Below are 26,982 nucleotides of genomic sequence, written 5' to 3'. Positions count from 1 at the left end.
CTAAAATTGTCTTGCAAGTCATGATTACTTCTGTACTTGTTTATCTCTCCTTCCTTCTATTTTTTTATTCTATAGCCTCTCGTTAGTCCCTGAAGCTAAGAGAATGTCTGGTTTATCAGAGACAATCAAATGTTTGCTGATTTGTTATTAAACTGAATTCCAAGATTAATATAATATTGTATACCTCCATTCTGACACTGACAACTTCCTAACAACATGGAGTATTTCTTAGACCTAGAATTCCACTGATTGGAAATTTATAATGCCCAAACATTTTTCATGGAGCTGGGTGGTTTCAAATATCATTTTTACAACCTCATCCATCTAGCAATGATCCTTGTTAAAACATAAAAACTCTCTTGTAAAGTTCACTGTAAAAATTTAAGTTATTATAAGCCTTAATGAAAAGTTTTGATTTGTAAGAGTGTAAAGAATATTAAGCCACCTCATCACCGTTCTGGCTTATGAGATAATAAACAAACTGATGTAAAGAAATTAAAGTAAACTATGACAATTCCTTAAATCTTATTTATCGTTATTCTTAGAATTTATAATAAGGTCTTATGGAGATAAGTGTATAGCACGAAGGTTTGTAATGGCTTCTTCTTGCTTTGGATTATCCGAGATCAGAACAAGAGAAAATGTTCACTACATGGAGAAATGATCTGAAAAGTGGGAAGAAAACCCCTGTTTATATTCATATCCATGCAGGCTTTCCTGTTTGTTCATAAGGAGACTTACTCCAATCCAATATTTATACCACAACATTAATAGATCACAATATATTGCAAAGAGAAAAAAAATTCCAAAAAGGACCAACCATATGCCGTCTCTTCATGGAAAGAGGATAAACATTTTTTTCATAGATGGAAAAGCCACTAGATATAAGACCAAACCCCTAGGAAGGACTTAGTAGTTAAATCAGTAGGAGACAAGAGGGATAACCCACAGTATTTTCCAGAAATCAAATAGGAGTTAAGTTTGTTTTAAGATTTATCTATTTAAATGAAGTTATAAAGCCAGTGTGGATAAGAACACAAAATAAAGTCTGAAAAGAAAGCATTGTTTTGAGATATGGGATCAGTTGAAATCAAAGTAATACAAGGATATCTATCTATCTAGAGAGAAATTATATATTTAAGTAACAAGACACTAATGAATGATTTATGTGTGATAAAATAGCTTGGGAATATTTTTGTGACTAATCATCCAATACCTAATTCATATTTTTGTATTATCAGAAACAAGCAAAAAGAAACAAAGACCATCCATACTGATGCCAGATTTGAGAGGTATAGCATATTAAAAAAATAGTGATACACACTTCAATACAATGCGTTTTCCTAAATAACGAGAAGAAACATCCCAATTCTATGCCCTGATTTCTGAACCCCTGAAATCAAATTATGGGAAAAACGGGAAAATAAAGTGATTCAAAGATTCAGTGCAAATACTTGGAAAGTTCCCGTGAGATACTGTTGATTGCAGAGGAGGCAAGGCAGCATACAATGCCGGAGGGTATGAAACACTTCTCATACAAACTATGTGTGACCTCAGAACTCCCTGATTTTAACCTCTTATTTGCCCTTCCCACTCAATGCTGGATTGTTGGTGTACATTCCCACCTTATGACATGATGTGCCCAGGAATGTTTATTTCACAATGTGAAGTTCACTTGTGCCCTAGTCATGGATTCAGTCTCTTCTAAGGCCATAGCAAGCTAGGAGATATTTCTCCAAAGAAGAAAAGAAAGTTATCTGCAGAAGAAAGCATGACTTTATTCCAGTCCCTTAAGAATCTGTGCTATGATTCCAATTAAAGTTCACTAAAGTCTCCATTGAACATCCCTTTTTGTCACACATACTTCAAGTATTTGAGGGTCAGAAGTCCCAAGTGGCAAAGCAATTTGCACTGTAGCCTGGACTTGCTATGAATACTAATTTTTCTCTGGATCTCACTCAGAAGTAGCAGCCTTAAAAATTACTTGGTAAATGAGTTAGAGCAGCACGATTGAAAGTGATATATTTCCTCTAAAATCTGAAGATATCTCTTTGTAATGGTAGGAGGTGTAAGATGCAACAGCAGTATTTTCCTATAGAAAGAATGTCCTAACAGACTCCTGTCTATGCTTCCAGAGGTAGACCCTTCAATTTTCATAGTTGATTTCCCACCCTCTGGCACAATCATGTTTGACAAAGACATCTATGGTTCTTAATGTTTGCTACTTTCTGATTATCATGTGCTATGATAATAGTGTAGTATACCAATGTGATGTCATATGGAGGCCAAGAAAATGAACATATTTGTTGTCTAAGTTATGGCAGAGAGTGAAAGATTTGGCATAACACTGAGGCAGGGTAGGGAAAGTATATTGTTGCCTCTGCCAGGTAAAAGCAAATAGCTTTTGATGGTCTTTGCAAAGAAACAATAAGTATATAACAGAAAAAACCCCACATGTATTGGCTTGGCCAAAAAGTTCGTTCGGGTTTTTCTGTACCATCATGTGGAAAGACCCGAATGAACTTTTTGGCTAGCCAATACTACTCCTGAAATGAAAGACTGTCCTAATAAGTTGATCATACCTCTTATTGTCTTACTCTTTATTTGGGGCCAGGCCAGGATGGGTGAGACATGCTGCACCAGAGAAGGTAGTGGAAATTCCTTACTCCATAGCTATGAAAAGAAAATTAAATAATTAAATACGAGCAAAAATGGGCAGAAGACCTAAATAGACATTTCTCCAAAGAAGGTGTACAGATTGCCAACAAACACATCAAAGAATGCTCAACATCACTAATCATTAGAGAAATGCAAATCAAAACACAATGAGGTATCACCTCCCACCAGTCAGAATGGCCATCATCAAAAAATCTAGAAACAATAAATGCTGGAGAGAGTGTAGAGAAAAGGCAACCCTCTTGCACTGTTGGTGGGAATGTAAATTGATACAACCACTATGGAGAACAGTATGGAGTTTCCTTAAAAATCTAAAAATAGAACTACCACATGACCCAGCAATCCCACTACTGGGCATATACCCTGAGAAAAGCATAATTCAAAAAGAGTCATGTACCAAAATGTTCATTGCAGCTCTATTTACAATAGCCAGGACATGGAAGCAACCCAAGTGTCCATTGAGAGATGAATGGATAAAGAAGATGTGGCACATATATACAATGGAATGTTACTCAGCCATAAAAAGAAACAAAGCTGAGTTATTTGTAGTGAGGTGGATGGACCTAGAGTTTGTCGTACAGAGTGAAGTAAGTCAGAAAGAGAAAGACAAATACCATATGCTAACACATATATATGGAATCTAAAAAAAAAAAAAAGAAAAAAGAAAGTTCTGAAAAACCTAGGGCCAGGACAGGAATAAAGACGCAGACATAGAGAATAGACTTGAGGACACGGGGAGGGGGAAAGGGAAGCTGGGATGAAGTGAGAGAGTGGCATGGACATATATTCACTACCAAATGTAAAATAGATAGCTAGTGGGAAGCAGGTGCATAGCACAGGGAGATCAGCTCGGTGCTTTGTGACCACCTAGAGGGGTGGGATAGGGAGGGTGGGAGGGAGACGCAAGAGGGAGGGGATATGGGGATGTATGTATATGTATAGCTGATTCACTTTGTTATATAGCAGAAACTAACACACCTTTGTAAAGCAATTATACTCTAATAAAGATGTTAAAAAATAAAAATTTTTTAAATAAACTAAGGTAAATAGGCCCCTAATGTGAGCTATTATGTTTATCTGGCTAAGAGTTAGGCTATTAACTTGTCGCTGTAGGTGTCAGAGGCTCATCTTTTCTCTGGTGTCCTTGTTTTTGTGTCCACAGTTATCTTTGAATTTCCCTAGAGAATTCTTCTTACATGATGTCTGAAATTGCCAGTTGTTTCTGTTGTAATACTCTCTTATTACACATGAGTTCTAGTGATGTGGTGGCAATGTATGGACGGAGGAGAAGCATTCAGTAGTCCTATGATTAGGTCTCAGTCATTTAGTAAGTCTATGCCCCTGAGCTGTGACTTAGAGAAGGGATTACCAGCATTATTTTTTCCTCCCATGTATATGAGACAGGACAACTAGATAGCTTGGAAGTTAGATATTTCCTTTCTCACAAGTTGGCTAGGTTCTGGTAAAGTATTTTCCCTTGACAGAAGAATTTTGTTAAGTTGAAAAAAGTGTTCTGAACATATTTCAGAATGGTTGATTTTCCCCTCCTCCTGCCAGATGCTCAAGGAGAGTTCTATCTAATTTATACCCTGAGAACCTAGCAGGACTCCTGGAGTGAAAGCTCTGATAGTGTGAGAACCCTTCTGTGACTGAGCACCCTGGAGTTTTTACTTCTTGTGATTGCCCGCACCGATCTTCTAGCAATCCATCCATCATAGTCTGTGTTTCCATCCCAGTGCTGACTCCAGTGGCAGGTTCCTGCTCTTGGACTTCCGCTCTGATAAGCTGTGCTTCTCTGTATTCTTCTGTCTCTACAATTTTTGGGTTAACAATTTGTCAGACTGGAAACCAGAAGTCCTCAGTTTGCTTCTGCAATTCTAAAGTTGTGCTTTTAAAATCTATTGATGATGATATATAGGTTCACTGTCACCGTTGTATAATACTTCATTCTGTGAATGTATCCAATTTATTTATAATTAATTAATTAATTTTTAATCACGTTAATGAACATTTTGGCAGTTTCTAATTTTTTTTTTCAAAGTTGCCATGAACCTTCTTGTACCAGTTTCTTAGTGCATATATGAGAGCTTCTCTATGGTATATATATTCCCATAGGTAAACTTGCTGGACATCAGAGTAGGAAAATTTCCACCCTGCCTAATTTCTCTTCCAACAACTAGTGGTATCAGGAAGAAACAAATTTCATCCCCAGTGTTCCATGTTCTAAGAAAGAAATTTCATGACCTCTCACTCAGTCCCTTAGTTCTCTGCCAGTGCCACCCATTGGCTGAATCAAACTTGAAGCTAATATCAAGGGAGCTTGGGTGATACAATCTTCAGGATTCAACCTTTTGGGACTAAAAACAGAGCAAAAAAACAGAGAAGAATGGATTTGGGAGACGAGTGAAAGAAAACAACCAGAAGAACAGTTGTACCAATTTATACTTCCTTCAATAGTGTATAAGAATTTCCATTGTTTCACATTCCTGCCACATTTTTTAAAAATGATGATGTCATAATTTAAAACGTTTGTGAATTTAATGGTGGAATTTACCTTGGTTTTTTTTTTTGAATTTTATTTTATTTATTTTTTTATACAGCAGGTTTTTATTAGTTATCCATTTTCTACATATTAGTGTATATATGTCAATCCCAATCTCCCAATTCATCATTTACCTTAGTTTTCAATTTCCATTTTCCTAATTTTCAGTGTAATAGAGCATCTTTTCATGTTTTGATCTATTTTTAAATTTGGAGTATACACATGTATATATACGTATATATATCAATAGTTAAACATCTTTCAATGATGTTTTGTATTTTTCAGTGTACAAGTTTTGCATTTCTTTTGTTAAATTTATCCTGAAGTATTTAATTCTTTTGCATGCAACTGTAAGTGAAATTATTTTATTAATTTCAGTTTCAGATTCTTCTTTTTTGGGTATAGAAATGCAACTTATTTCGTATATTTATCCTGTGCTATCAATGTACTAAAATTTAAATGGATAGTTTCTGCATCAGGTACTATACATCAAAGCATCAAAAATAAAAGCTTTTTGTAAGCTGAACCAATTCTAAATTATCTTCCTCAATGCTCCAAATTTTAGAGTAAGGAGTGTGATTAGGTAAAGAAGACCGTATGATGCTAGAAAGAGCATGTTATTCTCTACGAGCATCATTTTTAAAAGCAGAATTGTCAGTTCAAATCCTCTGTAAATGTCTGTGAAGCAGTCAGATAGCTGTTTCTTTGCCTGTGCCAACATATTTTTCCCAAAATGAGGTGTCTGTATATTCAGCCAATCAAATAAACTGTCTGGCTGAACATCCTAAGGTGCTTTAAAATTCAGTAAATAATACTAATCACTTCCATTTCAGTATTGATATTAAAGGCTCTATTCATACCATTAAAAAAAGTGGAAGGCAGCTGTTCTGTGCTTTTCTTTAGAATATGTATGTGGAAGTCTGCTTGCATAATGAGAAATATGCCTGTATTCTGTGTTTATTTGTATTTAAGAGGTTTAGAGAAGGCATGGATAAAGACATACTAGTGACACAGGAACTTAACGAAAACACCTCTTTTGGCTCCAAGGGGGTGGCGTGGAGGAGGGGCTGTGGTGTGATCAGAAGTGGTTTCCATTTTTATAAGAATGTTGACTGCATCTGAGATACCTTGAAAATTTAATTGATTGATGTTGTTAAGTGCATGATTGTTTGTGAAAATCTCAGAAATGCTCAAATTTACTAAGCGTAATTACTTGATGCAGCAAAGACTTTCTAGATATGTACAGCATATGTTTAACTTAAATACTCAATTTTATGTTCATATTGATCTACTATAATGGTAGTAAAAATACATCCCACATTGAGAGATTTCTATTTAAAAATGTGCTTAATTTTTAAAAAATGATACCTCCATCTTTCTTCTGCACATACACCTCCTAAGTTGTACTATTCCTTGACTGCAGTTGATATTTACTTTAAAACTCCAGCTTTAATTACAGGTTACAACTCTCATATCATTTGATCCCTATAAACACTGGTCCTTTTGGTGTTTCAAATAAAAGAGCATGATTTCCCAGAAACATAACTATCTGTCAGAAACCAAATTTTGATTTCTCTGAATTTTGTTTATTTACAGTCAAGAATCATTTACTTAAACTTCTTTTGAAAAGCACAAGCCACATTTTAATTGGATTTTGCCAGAACAAAGACTCAGTTACAATAAGAGTGAATTAAAATTCTTTACTAATTATTTTTGGGTTTTATATACACTTTGCCCTTTGGGGTGGGGGGGGAGTTGGAGTAGTTGCCCAAGTTCACTTGACTTTTATGAATCCTTTGTATAACTGCCCAAGCCATTTCTTCATCTTAGGTGGAAAAAAATCAATTCTATGAAAAAAAAAGTTCTGACAAAATTTGCCAAGGATACCTTTGATAAATTAGGGAGGAAGTACAGCACAAATTACAGTTTATTTTTTCTTCCACTCTCTACACGTGAATCTCAAATACTCTTATTTGTCTCCCGGGCTATTGTCTCCCTTCATTCACTCACCCCACCATGCCCCCCCCCCACACACACACCTGTCTCACACACAAACACATCCTTTCCTCACTATATAATGCAAGTATTTGAGCAACTTGTAAATTGCATTTTTAACTCACTGGTCTTCAATCTTTAGCATGCTGATCTCACCCTTTAATATCCAAGCAAAATGCTCAAGCTTCCATTACGTGTGCCAGAGAAAGACCATGTTTACAAATACTTTGAGGGTGATTTATGTCCTGCTCTCGATTCTCACTTCTCATTCAATCATCAAACCCACTTGCAATCTCACCTCCTGAAGCTGAGATCTTGACTACCTCACTCACTTTGTCCCAAGGGTAGACACTTGCATTTCTCCTCATTCGTCAAGGCACCACTGATACAAAGTTGTTTGGATAACAGATTTTTTTACTACAGGTTTGAAAATAACTAAAGATTATTCTAGAATAGAGGAGCAAACAATTTCCAATTGAATATTTGGCATCACTTTTTCTAACTCATCCCACAAGTAAACTTTCAGTAAACCCTTCAGACACAACATTTCATATGTAACTGAGGTTTGCATCCCTACCCCGGCACTTTTTTCATCTCCCAGGATCAAGAACATTTCAAAATTCCTGTTGTATTTTATTTTCTTCATCAAAGTAATTACTCATCTAGCCTAACCGGGAGCTTCACTAAACAGTTTATCTCTTAGGATTGTTTATACCAACTTTGCCTTATGCAGACTGTTAGCTTCCTGGAGGGGAGTTGTCTTGTCTTTTCATTCTCTTTTATGTGACACATAGCAGAGCCCCCCCCGTGGATAAGGATATTAGCTTTTGCACAGCAAAGGAAACCATAAACAAGACCAAAAGACAACCCTCAGAATGGGAGAAAATATTTGCAAATGAAGCAACTGACAAAGGATTAATCTCCAAGTTTACAAGCAGCTCAATAACAAAAAAACAAACAACCCAATCCAAAAATGGGCAGAAGACCTAAATAGACATTTCTCCAAAGAAGATATACAGATTGCCAACAAACACATGAAAGAATGCTCAACATCATTAATCATTAGAGAAAGCAAATCAAAACTACGATGAGATATCATCTCACACCAGTCAGAATGGCCATCATCAAAAAATCTACAAACAACAAATGCTGGAGAGGGTGTGGAGAAAAGGGAACCCTCTTGCACTGTTGGTGGGAATGTAAATTGATACAGCCACTATGGAGAACAGTATGGAGGTTCCTTAAAAAACTACAAATAGAACTACCATATGACCCAGCAATCCCACTACTGGGCGTATACCCTGAGAAAACCATAATTCAAAAAGAGTCATGTACCAAAATATTCATTGCAGCTCTAGTTACAATAGCCAGGACATGGAAGCAACCTAAGTGTCCATCATCGGATGAATGGACAAAGAAGATGTGGCACATATATACAACGGAATATTACTCAGCCATAAAAAGAAATAAAATTGAGTTGTTTGTAGTGAGGTGGATGGACCTAGAGTCTGTCATACAGAGTGAAGTAAGTCAGAAAGAGAAAAGCAAATACCGTATGCTAACACATATATATGGAATCTAAGAAAAAAAAAAAAAGGTCATGAAGAACCTAGGGGTAAGATGGTAATAAAGACACAGACCTACTAGAGAATGGACTTGAGGATATGGGGAGGGGGAAGGGTAAGCTGTGACAAAGTGAGAGAGTGGCATGGACATATATACACTACCAAACGTAAAATAGATAGCTAGTGGGAAGCAGCTGCACAGCACAGGGAGATCAGCTCGGTGGTTTGTGACCACCTAGAGGGGTGGGATAGGGAGTGTGGGAGGGAGGGAGATGCAAGAGGGAAGTGATATGGGAACATATGTATATGTATAACTGATTCACTTTGTTATAAAGCAGAAACTAACACACCATTGTAAAGCAATTATACTCCAATAAAGATGTTAAAAAAAAAGAAAAACGAAACTGGTATTTCCCTCTAATCAGTAAAATGACCTGCAGGCAGGCACTCCCCCCCAACCCCCCCAAAAAAGAAAGCTTTAAATAATGTACTTTTGCTAACTGGAAGTCTCTTGTTTTAAAATTCAGATACCTTATTTTTATTTTTTTATTTTTATTGGAGTATAATTGCTTTACAATGTTGTGTTAGTTTCTGCTGTACAGTCAAATGAATCAGCTTTATGTATCCCTATGTCCCCTCCCTCTTGGACGTCCCTCCCACCCCCACATCCATCCCACAGAGCACTGAGCTGAGCTTCCTGTGCTTTATAGCCTGTTCCAGCTAGCTCTCTATTTTATGCATGGTAGTGTATATATGTCCATCCTAATCTCCCAGTTCATCCCACCCTCCCCTTCCCCCGCTGGGTCTACATGTCCGTTCTCTACATCTATGTGTCTATTCCTGCCCTGCAAATAGGTTCATCTGTACCATTTTTCTAGATGCCATATATATGCGTTAATATATGATATTTGTTTTTCTCTTTCTGGCTTACTTCACTCTGTATGACAGACTCTGGGTCCATCCACATCTCTACAAATGAATGAAGTGGTTAAGTAATAATAATGTCATCCACCAACATATGGCAAAATTAATATGGTTTATTATGTATTTTATAAGGGATATGTAATTTCATACCAATATGTATAAATACAGACCTTTTCCTCTAGCATGATTAAATACCTAGAGAAAGAACTTTTAACCACATGGGAAAAGTAAAGTAATATATCATCTTTATTGAGTTTTTGGGAGATACATATTTTTTTCATTCTGTAAGGTCTTCCTAAACTTAATGTGTAGTAGATCTGAGGCTGTAGCAATCTAGCATATACTATTTTCTGCATATTGCAATAAGCATGTTAGGTTCATCCTTGTTCTGAATTGTTAGAAATACTTAGCTGGACAAGTCTAAAAGGGTTAATCCAGTTACTAAGTTAACAAGAATTAAGGTCAGTGATTACATTATACATAGAAAAAAGTTGTCTCATTTGCAGAAATATGAAAGAATTGAGCTTTGAATCCTCACAAGCAACTGAATGATGCTTTCAGGAGTACATCTCATATGTATAAAATTTGTATAGACATTGTCATTAAAACCTCTAGTTCAGCAATTAAAACTATTTGCTTCATGGAAATGGACTTCACTCTGTGTGCTTTATGCTATTCTGAACATCTTAAAACTTTCTGAACACCCATCTTTTGATCTATAAAAATGATAGAGATTTTAAAGCACAGCAGAGAAAAGGTAGAGCATTTTAGGAGAACTGTAATCTTCCAAATGTCTCTTTTTGTTAAAGCAACTATAAATGTTTTAGAAAACACAATGTTTTAGAAACCCTTTGTAAGGACTGCTGAGTATCTATATGTTATCTATGTCTTCACTCTAAAAGAAAAATAAAAATCAATGATATATAAAAATAACTTGGAAAAGATCCATGAGAAAATTAAATTTAGTATCTTCTAACTTCTCCTGAAGAAAGAAAATCAAGCCTGAATAATTTTGTATGAGAATAAGTGGGATAGAAATATCAATTTAACTAATGTGTTTTGGTCACAGTCTTCACCAAAAAATAATAAGTTTTGCATTGTATCTATGTCCTGACAAATAATTCTGACTCTCAGTTCCATCCCTGTATAAGAGGTCCAGAGGATTCATCTAAAGGGCTATGTATATCTTTTAAAGCAACCGAAAGAAGTATTCAAATGTTTAGATGAACATTTGGAAGTCATGAAATATTATTATTTATTCAAAATTAATAATCAAATGTCAATGACTCAGCATTGAACAGGACTTGTAGTTCACAGTGTGTAACTTACTAAAAGTTACTAGAAAGACAATTTATTGTGTTTCCTGAGAAGAACATCAGTCATGGAGGCCTGAGAACTTTTGTGTGTGGTAGTAAATTTTTAAAGGTGACATAACTTGGCATATATAAAGCAGACATATTATGAACTATTTCTTCTATAGAGTCATAGGAAATTGAAAAGTAAAAAAATATACATAAAAGATAGACCTGGGCTTCCCTGGTGGCGCAGTGGTTAAGAATCTACCTGCCAATGCAGGGGACATGGGTTTGGGCCCTGGTCCAGGAAGATCCCACATACCGCAGAGCAACTAAGCCTGTGCGCCACAACTACTGAGCCTGTGCTCTAGAGTCCGCGAGCCACAACTACTGAGGCTGCGAGCCACAACTACTGAAGCCCACGTGCCTAGAGCCCGTGCTCTGCAACAAGAGAAGCCACCGCAATGAGAAGCCCGCGCACCATAAGGAAGAGTAGCCCCTGCTCACGCAACTAGAGAAAGCCCATGTGCAGCAATGAAGACCCAATGCAGACAAAAAAAAGAAAAAGATAGACCTATCTTTAATAACAGCGGCCTCATAGGATAGTGAAGACATAAATAGATCTGAAGCAGATAAAGAGGAGAAGCAGAAGCCGGGGAGAGGGAGAGAGAAGGGAAAAGGAAGTTGATATCTGTTCTATGGACAGTTATTGAGTGTCTACACCAGGCTAGCCATCATGCTGGGCACTGGCATACACCACAAATAAGACATGCATGCTTCTTGCCTTCAAGGAACTTACAGGCCAACAGTAAAGGCTAACATGTAAATAAGTAATTACAATGCAATGAAAATGAATGCTACAATAAGATTATACATAGAATACTATAGAAACACTGAGAAGAAAGCAACCGGCAGTTATCATCTGGCTCAGCGTAAAGTCACAGGAGAGGATTCTAGCAAAGACACATAAGGTTCTTTCTATTTTTGGTTCTCTATATTTCTCCTTTTTAAAACTATTTCTATAGCAAGGGAGGAAAATGAACAAGAGAAATGAATTTATCCACGGCAAGAGGTAGGATAATTCCTCCAACACATAAATAAGAAATTTCCCTTTTTGAGTCCACTGACTTCTTCCCAGAAGAAGTAATTTTATTTACGTAGTTCATCCTGAAGTAATTCTACAAGGAAGCAGGTTCCTTTAAAATGAGATAAAATATTGGCAATAAGAAATATCAACACTCACTGGAGGCAAGAAATTGTTTTTCATCCTTTTCTCCGTTGGCAGGTGGTGTCCCACGCACATTACCTACGGAAATGCGAATGCTGTGTGAGTTTAGATGCCAGACGAAGTGGTGATGTCAGCACTTAGGGTGGTCAAACATTAGTCTACTCACCAAGAATGCTCAAGTGCCAGATCCTTGTGGAATTCTTCTAAGTTATCCTCACTCCACATGAGTTTCTAATTCTTCCATCAATCATGCTTTCTCATTTTAAACGGTTTTCCCTTTGGAGAGGATTTGGGTGCAATCTTTGGGACAAGGTTGTTGGGAAGTTCATTATTTTATTGTCCTTCCTACACTTCTTTGTCTGCCTTGGGCCACTTGTAGCCAAACACTGTTTCAAAAAGACTCTACATAGGCAGTGATGTGTACTTCCCATTGCAGACATAAGGTTAGTTCGACCCATTATTGGTGATGTTAAATTTGATCACTTGTTTACGATGATGAACTCCAGATCTTTCCATTGTAATGACACATTTTCTTTTTGTAATAAATGCATAATATCTATGGATGGTCCCATAGTGATAGTGTGACCTCTTCCCAACAATCTTTCACTTCGCGGTGTTACCATTTGTCAATAACCCTTTCCTGAACCATTTTTACTGCATGTTGCAAACTAGCGCTCTCTAATCCGATCATCCATTCTGCATGTATTATCTGGCAGTCTTCAGTAGAGAAAAGATTTAGTCTCTGTCTCACCACTCAAATACACATTCTATGAATATCACTGTGAACTCATGGATTCATTTCTGTTCAATATGTTCCAATACATCAGTATCATTAGTTTGCTGCTCATATTGCTCTGAATTTGACCAGTGAGAGTTCTGATAAGTCACCTCCTAGGTCCCTTTGACATATCTCGGTTAATCTTTGATTACTTTCTATTCTGTTTCACCTTGCATGTTCTCTGCTGCAGCCCTGGTATTAGACATTTCTTTAAAAAAAATTAAATTCTTTAATATGGTGAATTTCATTATTAATTTCCTAATATTAAACCATCTTTGCACTCCTAGAATAAATTCCACAGGGCTATTTTTCAACCTGTTCTTTGCTAATATTTTATATAGTATTTTTACTTCAATATTCGTGAGTAAATTTGGTGTATGGTTATCCATTTTATGCTATATTTATCAGGTTTTAAAATCCGTGTTACACTTGATCCATATAAAGAATTTGAAAGCTTTCCTTCTTTTTCATATGAATCTGGAACCATTTAAATAACATTGGGGTTAACTATTCTATGAAAGATTATTAGAATTCTCCTGTAAAACCACCTGGGCCTAGTTTTTTTTTTATTATTATTATTTTCTAGCTGGAAGGTGTTAGGTATTTCACTGATAATTTTCATTATTTATTCTATGAATATTTGTTTAATTGTTCTATTTTTACTGAAGTCAATTTTAGTAACTTTACTTTTCTAAAAAATTATCTATTTCTTGCAGTTCTAAAATTTATTTTCATAACACTGTCTAAAGCAGACCTCTATGAATTTTGATATCTCTGTTTCAATTATTATTTATCATTTGTGTGTACTAGTATTCATTACTTTAGCTATTGGTTTGGTTATTTTGCCATTTTTTAAAAGAAATAAAATTTTAATTTATGTATCAATAAAAGTGCTAGTTAGTGCCCTCTGGAATGATTTTATTTACCTAACAGGTGCAATCTGCAGTCTGAAAAGCATTGCTTCAAGATCTAGTCATTAGTCTTAAAAGCTGGAAATTTAGCACATGCCTGCAACATTTTTGAAAGCTAAGATGTTTGGAGGATGTACTCTTGAGGTGCAAAAATTCTCTCTGTTCCAAGTCAGTTATTTTGGGGAGTCCAAGGATGGGCTCTAATGTCTAGTGTGTGTGTGTGTGTGTGTGTGTGTGTGTGTGTCTCCTTAATATAGTTTAATTCTGAGCCCAGAATATACCTTAAGGTGAGGGGATCATAACTGATTCATCTACAACTTTGCATTAAAACCTAACCTATTTCAAACCAATGAGAATCTAAAGAGAGTTTGCTTTATCATCATTTTAAAAGCACAGTTGATACATTGATAATTGGCCTTCTACCCACCCTCTATTTGGCTACAGATATATGTTTAGCTCTTCTAGCTCCTATTAAATCTTTGACAACTACAACCTAGGAGATTTGAGGAAGAAAAGAAATATGGATCTACTTCTATGCACAGCAACTGTGGTTTTCACCTACACCAGTCACTTTGCCATTGTTTGCTGAGCCCAAACACCGTCTTCAAAAAGGGCCTCCACTGAAGTTTGGGTATCAGTAGAGCAAAATGTCTAAAAGGTCACTTTTAATAATGATAAAAATGAAGTTAAATATACTTTAGAGCTTTTATAATCTTGGCACTCAAGGCAAACTACAGGGAACATGCATGCAGTCAGCTGACATTCATACACTCAATATCTGGTAATACACCAAGTGTTTAATGAATCGCAATGGTAGTCAATAAAGTACAAGGCAAAGTTCTAGAGAAAGACAGAAAGAGAGAAGAAGCTAAGGGTGAGCAGCATTGCTTATCCATTAACAGTCCTTCAGCTATCCAGAACCATGGCAACCTCAGCATAGTTCCAGAATTATGCATCTTTTCATTGCTTCTCACTAACTCTTAGGCTTATTGCCTATAAAGTCAGTCTTTTGCTATAAGAACATATCTCTCAATTTTTCATTTCTATGTCTCTTCTTACTTGTTTCCTTTTTTTTTTTTTTAACCTCTTACCTACCTTGCAAATAAAAGAAAATATGCTCATGAATGGGAAATTAAATGCAGGACTAAATGTTAAATTTCTCTGGCTTTTACATTCTTACAAGTATTACTTAGCAATAAGAAGTCACTTAAAATGAATGAGCCTGATTTAATTTGGCAAAGCTTAAGGCCTATAAAATTAAGTGGGTTTTTATCACCCTACATTCTTAACCTCTTTTCATTCTGCCATGGAATTAATGTTTTACCTTAGGTGGAACTATAGCAAAATATTTTTTAAAAGAATGGTTTTATTTTATTTTCCTCTGCTTTTCCACTTAAACTACAATTTGCCACACTATTATTAAGTTTACATAAAAATCAGAGTTAAAATATTTCTTTATTGTGTTAATCAATTTTCTATACAAAATAATTTTCCTGAAGTACCCCAGAGAATAAAGCACAGTTATTTTTATTCAAAGTAAATAATATTCTTAGAAAAAATAGCCTTATTTTAAGATCTAGGTCTCATAAGTTTTATTGATATCAGAATATGATGAATTCCTTTATAATAAAATGAAAATATTTTGCTTCTTTATATAGTCACATTCATTACAAATTGATTTTTCTGGTTATATATTTTTCAACAGTTATCAAAATTTCCTTCGAAAAACTATTTTTTTCACTTTTATTCCTGCATCAAAATTCATTAGAGAAATACAGCATCAGTATTTGGCAATCAGCATATCTTCTACATGTGTTTTAATGGGTAAGATAAAAATCAGTTCAGGGGCTTCCCTGGTGGCACAGTGGTTGAGAATCTGTCTGCCAATGCAGGGGACACGGCTTCGAGCCCTGGTCCGGGAAGATCCCACATGCCGCGGAGGAACTAAGCCTGTGTGCCACAACTACTGAGCCTGCGCTCTAGAGCCCGCAAGCCACAACTACTGAAGCCTGTGCACCTAGAGCCCGTGCTCTGCAACAAGAGAAGCCACAGCAATGAGAAGCCCGTGCACCGCAATGGTGAGTAGCTCCCGCTCACCACAACTAGAGAAAAGCCCACATGCAGCAATGAAGACCCAACGCAGCCATAAATAAATAAATAATTTTATTTAAAAAAAAATTCAATTCAGATATAATTATGTGTGGGAAATAGTGCAAAATGGCAAACAAATTTTGCAAAAATAACATGTTTATTTTTCAATTTAATAAATGAGATCTGAAACAAAGAGTAAATAATTTAAAAAAGTACCCACAGAGCAATCTTTAAGATAAAATTTTTCCTTAGATCTCCCAAGTGTGATTCATTTAGACATGTGATGTGCTATATTTAGCTAATATAATTCATAAGATAATCACAAATGATTTATAGCCTTTTAAATAAATAAAATTATGTATATGCATATTTATATGAATAATGCCAGGCAGACATAGACATAATAACAATTCAATATTGAATGAAAACATGTTAACTGATTTGTTACATATTTACTTCCTGCCACCATTATATATGACTATACTGCATTGAGACGGTAAGTTTCTTTGAGATCATATGGACAGACCACCTCCAATGACAGATGTGTAATTTGAGGGCCAGTGGTTTTGAAGATGTGATCTGAGAGTGTTCAGGTGGGTGCCAGCCCAGGGGTGGGATGAAGCCAGTGGAGACCTGCTTTCTAGGGTGTTGGATTAAAGCTCTCGGGGAAGGACCCCGCAGCCAGGCATTTCACAAGTTGGTCTAAGGTAATGGGAGTGGTCAGTAATGCAGTGAAAGGGCCCAGGAGTATACAGTCTGATGAGTGTCTTTTGATTTTGACCATATGGAGGCCTCTGGTAATGTTAGTGAGGGTAATTTCAGTGAGTTAGCTTAAGAACTATGTGGCAAGGGATGAACGGGCATAGAGGCAGTAGTACCAATAAATGTACACTCAATATAGCATCTAGAGGGAAATATAAGATCAATGAAGATGAGCTTTTACAATCTAAATTTTTAACCAAACTTTTTATTTTTACGTTCACATGCAATTATAATTAAGAAAACAGAGATATCCTGTGTACTTTTTACCCAGTTCCCCAGTGGAGACATCTTGCAAACCTGGTGGTAATAGTATATTACATTGTAGTATGTAATGTATCTTTGACATGGTCAAGATACATTACAGTCCCATCAGAACAAGGATCACTTATGTTGCCCTTGAAGACCCATCACACCTAATTTCCACACCCCCGCTCCTAACAACTAGTCTGTTAACCGTTTCTACAATTTTGTTATTTCAAAAACATAAGTAGTATCCTACAGTACGAGATCTTTGGAATTGGTTTTTTCCACTAAGCATAACTCTCTGGAGATTCATCAAGCTTTTAGGTGTATAGATAGTTCATTGTTTTTCATTACTGATTAGTATTTCTTTGTCTGACTCTACCACAGCTGGTATAACCATTTTTCCTTTGAAGGACACCTGTGTTTTTTTAGTTTTTGGCTATTACAAATTAAGCTGCTATTAACATTCACGTACAGGTTTTTGTGTGAACTTACATTTTTCATTTCTATGGGATAAATGTCCCAGAATGAAATTGCTGGGTCACGTGATAGCTGCATATTTAGTTTTACAAGAAACCACCAGCTGTTTACCAGAGTGGCTGTACCATTTTATATTCCTACTAGTAATATATGCATTATATGTTAATTCTCTGCATCCTTGCCAACTTTTGCTGGTGTCTCTATATTTTTATTAGCCATTTAGATAGGTGTGTAATGATATATTGTGGTCAATTTGGATTTCTCTAATGGTGAATGATAATGAACATTTTTCATGTGTTTTTTTGACACCTGTATGTCCTCTTTAGTAAATGGCTCTCATGACTTTTGCCCATTTTGTAATTGTGTTTTTTCTCTTACTATTGAACATTGAACATTTATGTATTCTAGGTACTAGTCCTTTGTGAGGCATATGGCTTGGAAATACTGTGTCCCAGTCTGTAGCTTTTTTTCATCCTCTTATCAGGGTATTTTAAAAAACAAAAGTTTTTAATTTTGATGAAGTCTAATTTATGAAATATTCCTTTTATGAATCATGATAAAGAACTCTCTATCATGGAGTCTAAGAACTCTTTTCTTAGCCCTAGATCACAAAGATTTTCCTTTTTTTTCTGAATATTTTATACTTCTACATTTTACATTTAAGTCTTTGATGCATTTTGAATTAATTTTTGTAAAAGGCGTGAGGTGGAGGTTGAGATTCATTTTTTAACCTATGAATGTCCAATTGCTCCAGTACCATTTGTTGAAGTCTGTACTTCCTCCACTGAAATGCTTTTTCACTTTTGTCAAAAATCTACTGGAAATATTTGGCAGGTCTATTTCTTGGGTCTCCGGAACCTGTGTGTATTCTTAGGCCAGCATCAAACTTGATTGATAACTATAGCTATACAGCTTTAATATTGACTAGAATAATTTCTCCCTTTTTTTCCCCAAGACTATTTTATGTATTCTAGGTCCTTGCATTTCCACATAAATTAAAAAATAAAATTGTCTATATCTACCAAAACCCTTGCTGGAATTTTGATAGGAATTAAGTTAAACGTATAGGTAAATTTGGGGAGAAAATTAACGTCTTTATTACTGTGTCTTCTAAGCATGAGCATGGTAAGTCTCTCCGTTAAATTAGGTTCTTTGATTTCTTGCATCTGTAGTTTGTAATTGTCAACATACAGCTCCTTGTATGTGTTTTGCTAAGTTTATATCTGAGTATTTTATTTTCTTTTGAATGATTGAAATGGTATTTATTTTTAAATTTTGATTTACATATGCTTATTATTAGTATACAGAAATCCAACTGATTTTCATGTGTTGATCCTGTATCCTGAAATCTAGCTGAGCTAAGATATTATTTCCATGAAGGTTTTTTGGGTAGATTCTTTGAGATTTTCTATGTAGACAGTCATGTCACTGGCAAAAAGGGACAATTTTTTCCCCTTTCTAATCTACATGTCGTTCATTAATTTTTCTTCCTTTGTTACTGGTTTGAACTTCCAGTAATATGTTGAATAAGATTGGTAAGAGTGTACATCCTTACCTTGTTCCCAATCACAGAGAGAATGAACTTCATCTTTGACCAAGTACCATGTTAGCTGTAGGTGTCTCATAAATATGTTTATCAAAATTGGGCAAGGTCCCCTCTATTCTTAGTTTGCTGAAAGTTTTCCTTTTTAAAAATCACAAATGGGAATTTAATTTTGTCAAATGTATTTTCTGTGTCAACTGATATGATTATATGGTTTTTCTTCTTAAGTATATTGATGCAGTGAACTACATTGATTAACATCTGATTATTGAACCAGCCTGCATACCTGGAATAAATCCCATTTGGTCTTGGTGTATAATTATTGTTATACATTGCTGGACTGGATATGCTAATACTGTGTTTAGTATTTTTGGGTCTGAGTTCATAAGAGATATTGGTCTTCAGTTTTTTGCCTTTTTGTGCTGTTATTTGTCTGGTCTTGTTAGCTGGGTAATACTTGTCTCATTAAATGAGTTGAGGAGTGTTCCCTTCTATTTTATAGGAGAGGTTGTATAAAAGTTTTTAAATACTAGTAGAATTCTCCAGGGAAACCATCCAAACATGGAGGTATCCTTTTTGAGAGTTTTCACTATACATTCAATTTTTCTTTTAATGCTTATAAGACTGTGCAGGTTCTCTATTTTCAGTTGGCTGAGTATTTAAAGGTTGCACTTCTCAAGAAATTGGTCCATTTCTTATAAGTTGTTAAGCTTGTGAGCGTAAAGTTTCTCATTGTATTCCCTTATTGTTCTTTTAATAACTGCAGAATCTGTAGTGATATCCAGTATTTCATATTGATGTTTCATGCATTCTGTCTTTTTGTTTTTGTCAATCTTGCTAGCCATTTATTGATTTTATTGATTTTTTTAAGAAATCATTTTTTTGTTCCATTAATATTCTGTATTGCTCCTGTTATCAATTTCATTGATTTCTGCTTTTATTTCCTTCCTTCTTCTTGCCTTGGGCTTATTTTGTGCTCTACTCTTTCTAGTTTCTTGAGGTCAGAACTAAGATTTTTATTTTGAGACTTTTCCAGTTTTCTAACTAAGCATTGAGTGCTACAAGTGTTTCCCTTACCACTGTTTCAGCTGTGTAACACTTATTTTGATATGTTGTATTTTTATTTTCATTTAATTCTACTTATTTTTAAAATTTCCTCTGAGATTGTCTCTTTGACCCATGGATTATTTACAGGTTTGCTGTTTATTTTCCAACTGTTTGGAGATTTTCCTGTTGTCTTTCTGTTATTGATTTAGAGTTTTATTCCATGATGGTCAGAGAACATACTCTGTATGATTTTCATTATTTTTGATTTATTGAACTTATTTTATGGCCAAGGTTATGTTCTATTTTGGAGAATGTTCTATGGAAGTTTGAAAAAATTTGTTTTCTGCTGTTGTAGGGTGGAGAGTTTTATATGTGCCAACTGGGTCTTGCTAATTTTTGCTGTTCAGATCTTTTATAGCTTTGCTCATTTTCTGCCCATGAGTTCCATCAGTTGTTGAGAGAGGAGTGTTGATTTCTCCAAGCATAACTTTGGATCTATTTCTCCCTTCAATCATCTCAGTTTTTTGCTTAATATAATTTGAGGTTCTGTATTTGATGCATATAAATTATGGGGTTTTTTGTCTTCCTGGCAGATTGATACTTTTATCATTAGGTAATATCCCTCTTTATCTCTAGTAATTTTCTTTGTTCTGAGGTCCACTTTATTTAATATTGATTTAACTACTCCTGCTTTTAAAAAAATTAATATTTTTATGATTATCTTTCTCCAAACTTTTACTTTCACTCTAGTGGGAAGGATGGGGTTACTCTATCTTGACAGAATGAAAGTCTCTGCAATTACTTTTGAAATAAGAGAGATTAAGCATATTTACACTTGATAGAAATAGAGATTGAAGGAAGAGAAGAAAGAATAGATGATGGAGTAAAGTACATGAGTAGTAATAAGGGGTTAGGATTTCTGTTTATCCTGGGTAACGAAATTCAAACTTATTGCCTGAAGGTCTTGATTTTTCTCATGATTGTAGAAGGGAGATCTTCTTCTGAGAGTGGGGGATAGAGGAAAGGATAGTTTTGAGAAGAGAAGCATAGGCTTGGAAAACCATCGAAGAAGAGAAGACATAGCTGATAAAGAACTCTTTAGAAAGAGTTCCTAGCAGTATGAAGGCTGAAGTCAGAGTCTCCTGTTTACATGGCCCTGTGGTTCATTTCCATCAGTCCAGGTGTAGGAGTGAAGAAGTGACAATGTTTGGACTGATCCAATGCTGAGGTGTAGTGGAGATATAGGTGTAACAAAAGGAAGAGGAGAAAATAAACATTGATGGTATCTTGTTGAACTCTTTCTGAAGTCACTGTCTATTCAATGATTACAACTGCCATTAGTTTAACGAATGGTCTTTGCAGGGTAGTGTTACCATGCTCTTTACAGACATGGAGGCTTAGGCAAGAAAAATCACTTGAGGCAGATTTGGAAAGGTCTTAAAGGAAACTGTTAATGAGGGCAGACTGTACACTCTCTTCAAATTATTTTCTTGCATTTCTCTTATCCTTTATTTAGAATTAAATTATGAAAGAGAGGAATAATTCATTATTTATTTATTCAATACAGATTTAGATTGACTTCTGAAATATGCAAAAGTGGCTTGAAATAGTCCTTATATTTAAGGAAAGATGTATTTATGGTAAGAAATGAAAATAGGAATTTGGATCCATTTCAGAATAAAATAAGAGTTTATGTAGTATATTTTCATACCTATGTAAACACAATATATGAACAAAGACATAGTAAAATAATTTAATGGTCAATAATTATTTGCTGAATTACTGAGAATGTGATTTTGGAGACAGAATCTAGATAACACAAGGTTTTATTATTTTCCTTTTTCATTAAATGAATGCTTTCTATATTTTTACATTTAAATCTCTTGCTGTTATAACTCTTCACAGAGGTCTTTCTTAATGGTCTTTAATTTTTCTATTTTATGTTTTGAAGTAATGGCTTATCTAGCAGCAAGAAAACAACTGTAATAAATGATAGAAAAGCACTTATTGGCATATTGGGTTCTTATTTGGTAATGTAGACGAGGGTTTACAGTTCAGGGATTTTTCTCTTAGTGAAATATGGTCTGGATACTAGTGATTCTTTTGGTTATTATTGTAGGTTTGTATGAGCTATTTTAAAGTCAAGAATCTATTGTGCTCACAATACAACTTTCTGTATTTTCTTACTCTTGTGTTTCTTTTTCCATAGAATGGGAGCAGTATTTTGTCTGAAAGAAAACAAATTTTAACTCTCTGAGGCAGGAATCAAGTTAAAACCTTGAAGAACAAAACTATATAACTGGTCAAAGTCTAACCTTGCCTTTTCAAGTATATGATCTCAATTTCTTTAAAGGAATAATTTAAAAATAAGCAATTTTGGGTACTTTGTTTTTCCAACCCCACTTTATAAACCGGAAAAAAAAATAGCAGACCCTTTAGTTTAACTTATAGTCATTGTGTTGATAAGCCTAAGTAAATTATGGTTATTATAGCAAAACTGTATTATTGTAGGCATTAATAAAACTTAAAAATTTATTAATGTTAGGAATGAATACAGTTCCTCTAGTCATCACATTATCAATACTTACACTACATTTAGAATTGTTATTTTCCATTTATATTTTCACCCAGGTAATCAAATGAAGGCATTTTTAATAATCTATTTTGCAGAACAGGCTGATTTATTATGGCAAATGTAATTTCCCATCCTACTCGAAGATCCATTTCATATTACACAAAGCGTTTGAACACTGAGTTAGTGCAAGATAGTAATAGCATGAAGATAATGTTTTTCTATAGGAGAAAAGAATGCAAGCTTTTCTATGTTATTCTGTAGAGGTCACATATGAGTTTTTATATTACCAACCTTCCCCAACAATGTCACAATGCCGTTACAAACTACTTTCTGTCTAGCTTTTCTTTTTAATGGGCAAAGAAAACTGGATACTTGTGTTAGTTTGCAAGGACTGCTGTAACAAAGGACCACAAACTGGGTGGTTTAAACAATAGAAATTTATTGTATCATAGTTCTGGAGGCTAGCGGTCTCAGATCAAGGCGTTGAAAGATGGGTTTCCTCTGAGGGCTGTGATGGGAAATTCTATTCCAGACCCTCTCTCTTTGGTTTGGAGATGGCCTTCTCAGTGGGTCTTCACTTTATCTTCCCTCTGTGCTTGTCTGTGTCCAATTTTTCTCTTCTCACAAGAGCACCAATCATACTGGACTAGGTCCCACTTTAATGAGTTCATTTTAACTTGGTTACCCCTGTAAAGACTCTATCTACAAATAAGGTCACATTCTGAAATACTAGGTGTTAGGACATCGACATATAAGTTTGGGGCGAGGGGAACACAATTCAACCCTTAACATTTGCTTTTGCTCTGTTTTGTCCTGTCTCCTTGTAAGTAGTTGGTAGGCCTTCTGTAATAGGATTGTCCAAAGGATCAGAGCAATTCAATGAAATTCAAACATTTATTGAGCATTTACTCAGCAATAGAGATATGCTAGTTTCCAGAATCAAATGATTTTATAACAAATAAGAAAAAAATATCCGCACATCTCAAATGTGGTTTCAAAGACAAAGAAAACCTGTTAAAATATAAAATAATACGTGCCATGTTAAAGTGATCTACAGGTGCTCTGGTCAAAGAGAGGAGAAAATACATGATTCATTTTGGAGATGCTCAGTGTTAGGAAGAGCCTCACAAAGGAGATTATGTACAGAATGAAGTGGGGAGTGGTGAGAAGATAAGTTTTAGGGAGATATTAATAAGGTTGTCCTCCGTGATTCCAGCCAAGTTTAAGCTTTGTACATCTATTTTTAAGACACTTGGTTCCCTCTACTCTAGGGTGTGGTCTAGAAGAATGTTGCTTGACAAAAAACATTTGTCGAGTTCTTTATGTGTGAGAAGGATTGTGTTAGATGCTGGGAAGTACAGAGATGAACATAATGCTGTTCTGGCACTGCAGAAGCTGGGATGTGTCCACTCCAAGCATTCTCTGAGATACTTACACCTTTATGGACTGTTAAGGCTGCCACCTACACCAACGCCATTTCCCCCAGAATAATATAAATGGGCTTTTATTTTTTGCCCTAAAAAATAAATTACTAACTTTTCCCTCCCCTCCTGTACAGGTATTAATCATTCAAGCTTCAATGTTAAAAGGAAAGCATTTATTTACTGGGTCAGTGAGCACTGAAGCAAATTGTTAGATTTTGAAACCCATTGTCAAGTGTGTTGGAAGCATAATTTGCTCTCATATGCTCAATTTTGGGAGATCCTGGGCTTTTAAAAATCACTAGGGTTTCTCTGACAAAGTCTGTTAGATTGTAGAAAAGATCTTTCAGAACACGAGAGGAGGTTAGTGTCTCGGCTGTATGGTAAAATGGCCTTTTTTTGTCAAACAGAGTTGATTTCATTTATGACTCAATGTGAAAAGACAGGTTCCTAAAGAAAGTTTCCACATTTTCATACCGTTCATAAATATTTTAACTTGATTTTACTTAGTGCCCAAATGAATAGCCCATGAAAGGAATGATTTTCAACCATTAATTGTCAGAAATTTTAAACCCTTTGTAAGAGCCAACGAATGCAGCATTATTATGAATCATAAGAAATCTTAGCAAGATGCATTTCCATTGTCATCGAAGTAGTTAAAGCCAGTGAGGCAGGACTAAATTGTTGTGACATTTTCCCAGCCCCACTATTACCTGTCAAATTGGAAAAAAATCAAGGCATCAGGACAAGCTCACGTATTGATGTGCTCACTCTTGTTATTAATTGAAGTAAATGGATAAGCTTGTCCATCAACAATAACAAACACATCTGCTCACTGTAAAAAAAAAAAAAAAATCTCCTTAACCTTCTGTCTCTTAAAGTTCCCTGGGATTTGAAAAATGCTTCGTTCTCTATTCAAGAACCATGATGACTATTGTGTTTGTTCTACACTTTTTTTAATTTGCTGACAAAGTGAAATATGGAATACTGTATTAGCTTATTTCATGTCTGGCTCACAACGGATTGAGTTATATAAAGTAGGACATGGACAAATTACAAAAACCAGAGCAAGCGGGGTCCCTAATAGTCTTATATAACTGCAAACACTCTACATCTGCTTTAATCCATCATCTTCTTTGCTTCTCAAATATAATAGTGTGTTTTTCTCTCTCTGATTTTTAAGTACAAAGGGAAAGTTTTCCATACTGTAAAACTGAAAAACTTTTGATGAGAAAGTAACTCAAAAAAATTCAAAGGGGGAAATGTCTTTGGTTATTTCATTTGTGTGAGTCTATTAACTCCAAAAGTACATTGCAAACTGTGATAAAGCAAAGCTATTCTAAATCTTCTTTTGCCTGAACAAAGTGTTTGTGACAATATTTCCTTGGCATGAAAATAAAGAATTCATCCTCAATGCATTGAGAGGCCCAAGAATTTTCTTCTAAGTTGGTAGTGGAAAGAATAACAGCAAGCTGGACAACAACATTTTTTTGATTTTTAAAAAATGCAGCAAAATTACTTAATTATGTGCATCTGAGACTTTTAGCCTAAGCAAGAATGTGATGTTCATTAAAGCTGGAATAAAGAATACACCAAGCATCATGGCATGTTTTTCTTTGTTGTAGTGATATTAATGAATACAACTGTTTTTCTCCTGCCTTCTGCCAATACTTAGAATTTCTTTTGAAGGGTAGGGATTGATTCTGAAGCATCTCAGTGTTTGCAAAATATTTGCTACCAAACATTCTAAAACCACAGAAAGTGAAAATGCAATTAAGATTTACTAATGCAATATGTCTTGTTTCATACAAGAAAATAAGACAGCTGAAAGAAAAGTAGTCACCCACTCGAGTGGATGGGGAAATTTTTACATATGAAAATGAAAGCAGCAATGGTTTAGCAGTTTCTCCATATGTTTTTATGCATTATGTTATTGAAGAGTTCTTCCAAGTTTGACTAAACTCAGTCCTGTGATGCCTGAGTAGACATGAATACTGATGAAGACAGAAGAGATAGCAGATTAAACCTTGTCTTTCTTCATCCCATGTTCCCTTTTGTGTAATCTATATTGGCATTTTTCCTGTTCCAGAAGGGTCTCCCGAGCTTCCTAAGGCTCTGCCTGGAGCTCCAGATTGTGGCCTTTGTAAATAACGTACATCAAGAAGGGCTGTTAAACTCTTGTTGAGTTATTTTTGTTTTGCACTTTGCACCTTCAGTGCATATGAGAACTACTCCCACACCATTTCCTGACAAACCAAATCTTGCTGTGAAGGCTGAAAACATTAGTCAGTTGCACCCTATTTTTAGGACTTGTAATGAAGAGAAAATGTAGTGTTAGAACACCCATCCAAATGCTGGTGCCCCAGTAGACGACTGCAGAGTTTTAAGAGCTAAGTAGACAATTTATACAAAAAAAGACCAAATTGTGACCAGTTCTGCAAATAAACAGACAACAGATCACTAGGAGTTGTGACGTGATCTAGCTGTGGATTGGAACGCAAGCTTGGTGCTATTGAAGATCACAGATGGCCCAGAATAGCAACAGCAGTTGCCCAGGAACTGGACTTGGAAGGGTGCTAATTTTAGTATTAAAAGAGGAGAGTGGAAATAAATCCAAAAATCTCTGCTACTGCTTTGGAAATCACATTTTAAAATGCCTTTTACTTTCCAAATAATAAGAGCTAACTTTTATTGAGTGGTTACTGTGTGCCAGGCACTCTTCTACATGCTTTACATATACTGTATTAACTCCTTTAGTCCTTGTGACAGCCCTACAAGGGAGGTGCCGTTATTATTTCTATTTCAACTAGAGACGTATTGATAACAAGGCCAATGTCTCACAGCTGGTGAAAAGCAGAAATCTAGACCCAGGTAGTCCACTCCACTGCTTGCCTTTCTTCTGACCT

Source organism: Delphinus delphis, chromosome 17, assembly GCF_949987515.2.
Source record: "Delphinus delphis chromosome 17, mDelDel1.2, whole genome shotgun sequence".
In the NCBI taxonomy this organism is placed as follows: Eukaryota; Metazoa; Chordata; class Mammalia; order Artiodactyla; family Delphinidae; genus Delphinus; species Delphinus delphis.
This window is presented reverse-complemented; position numbering follows the sequence as displayed.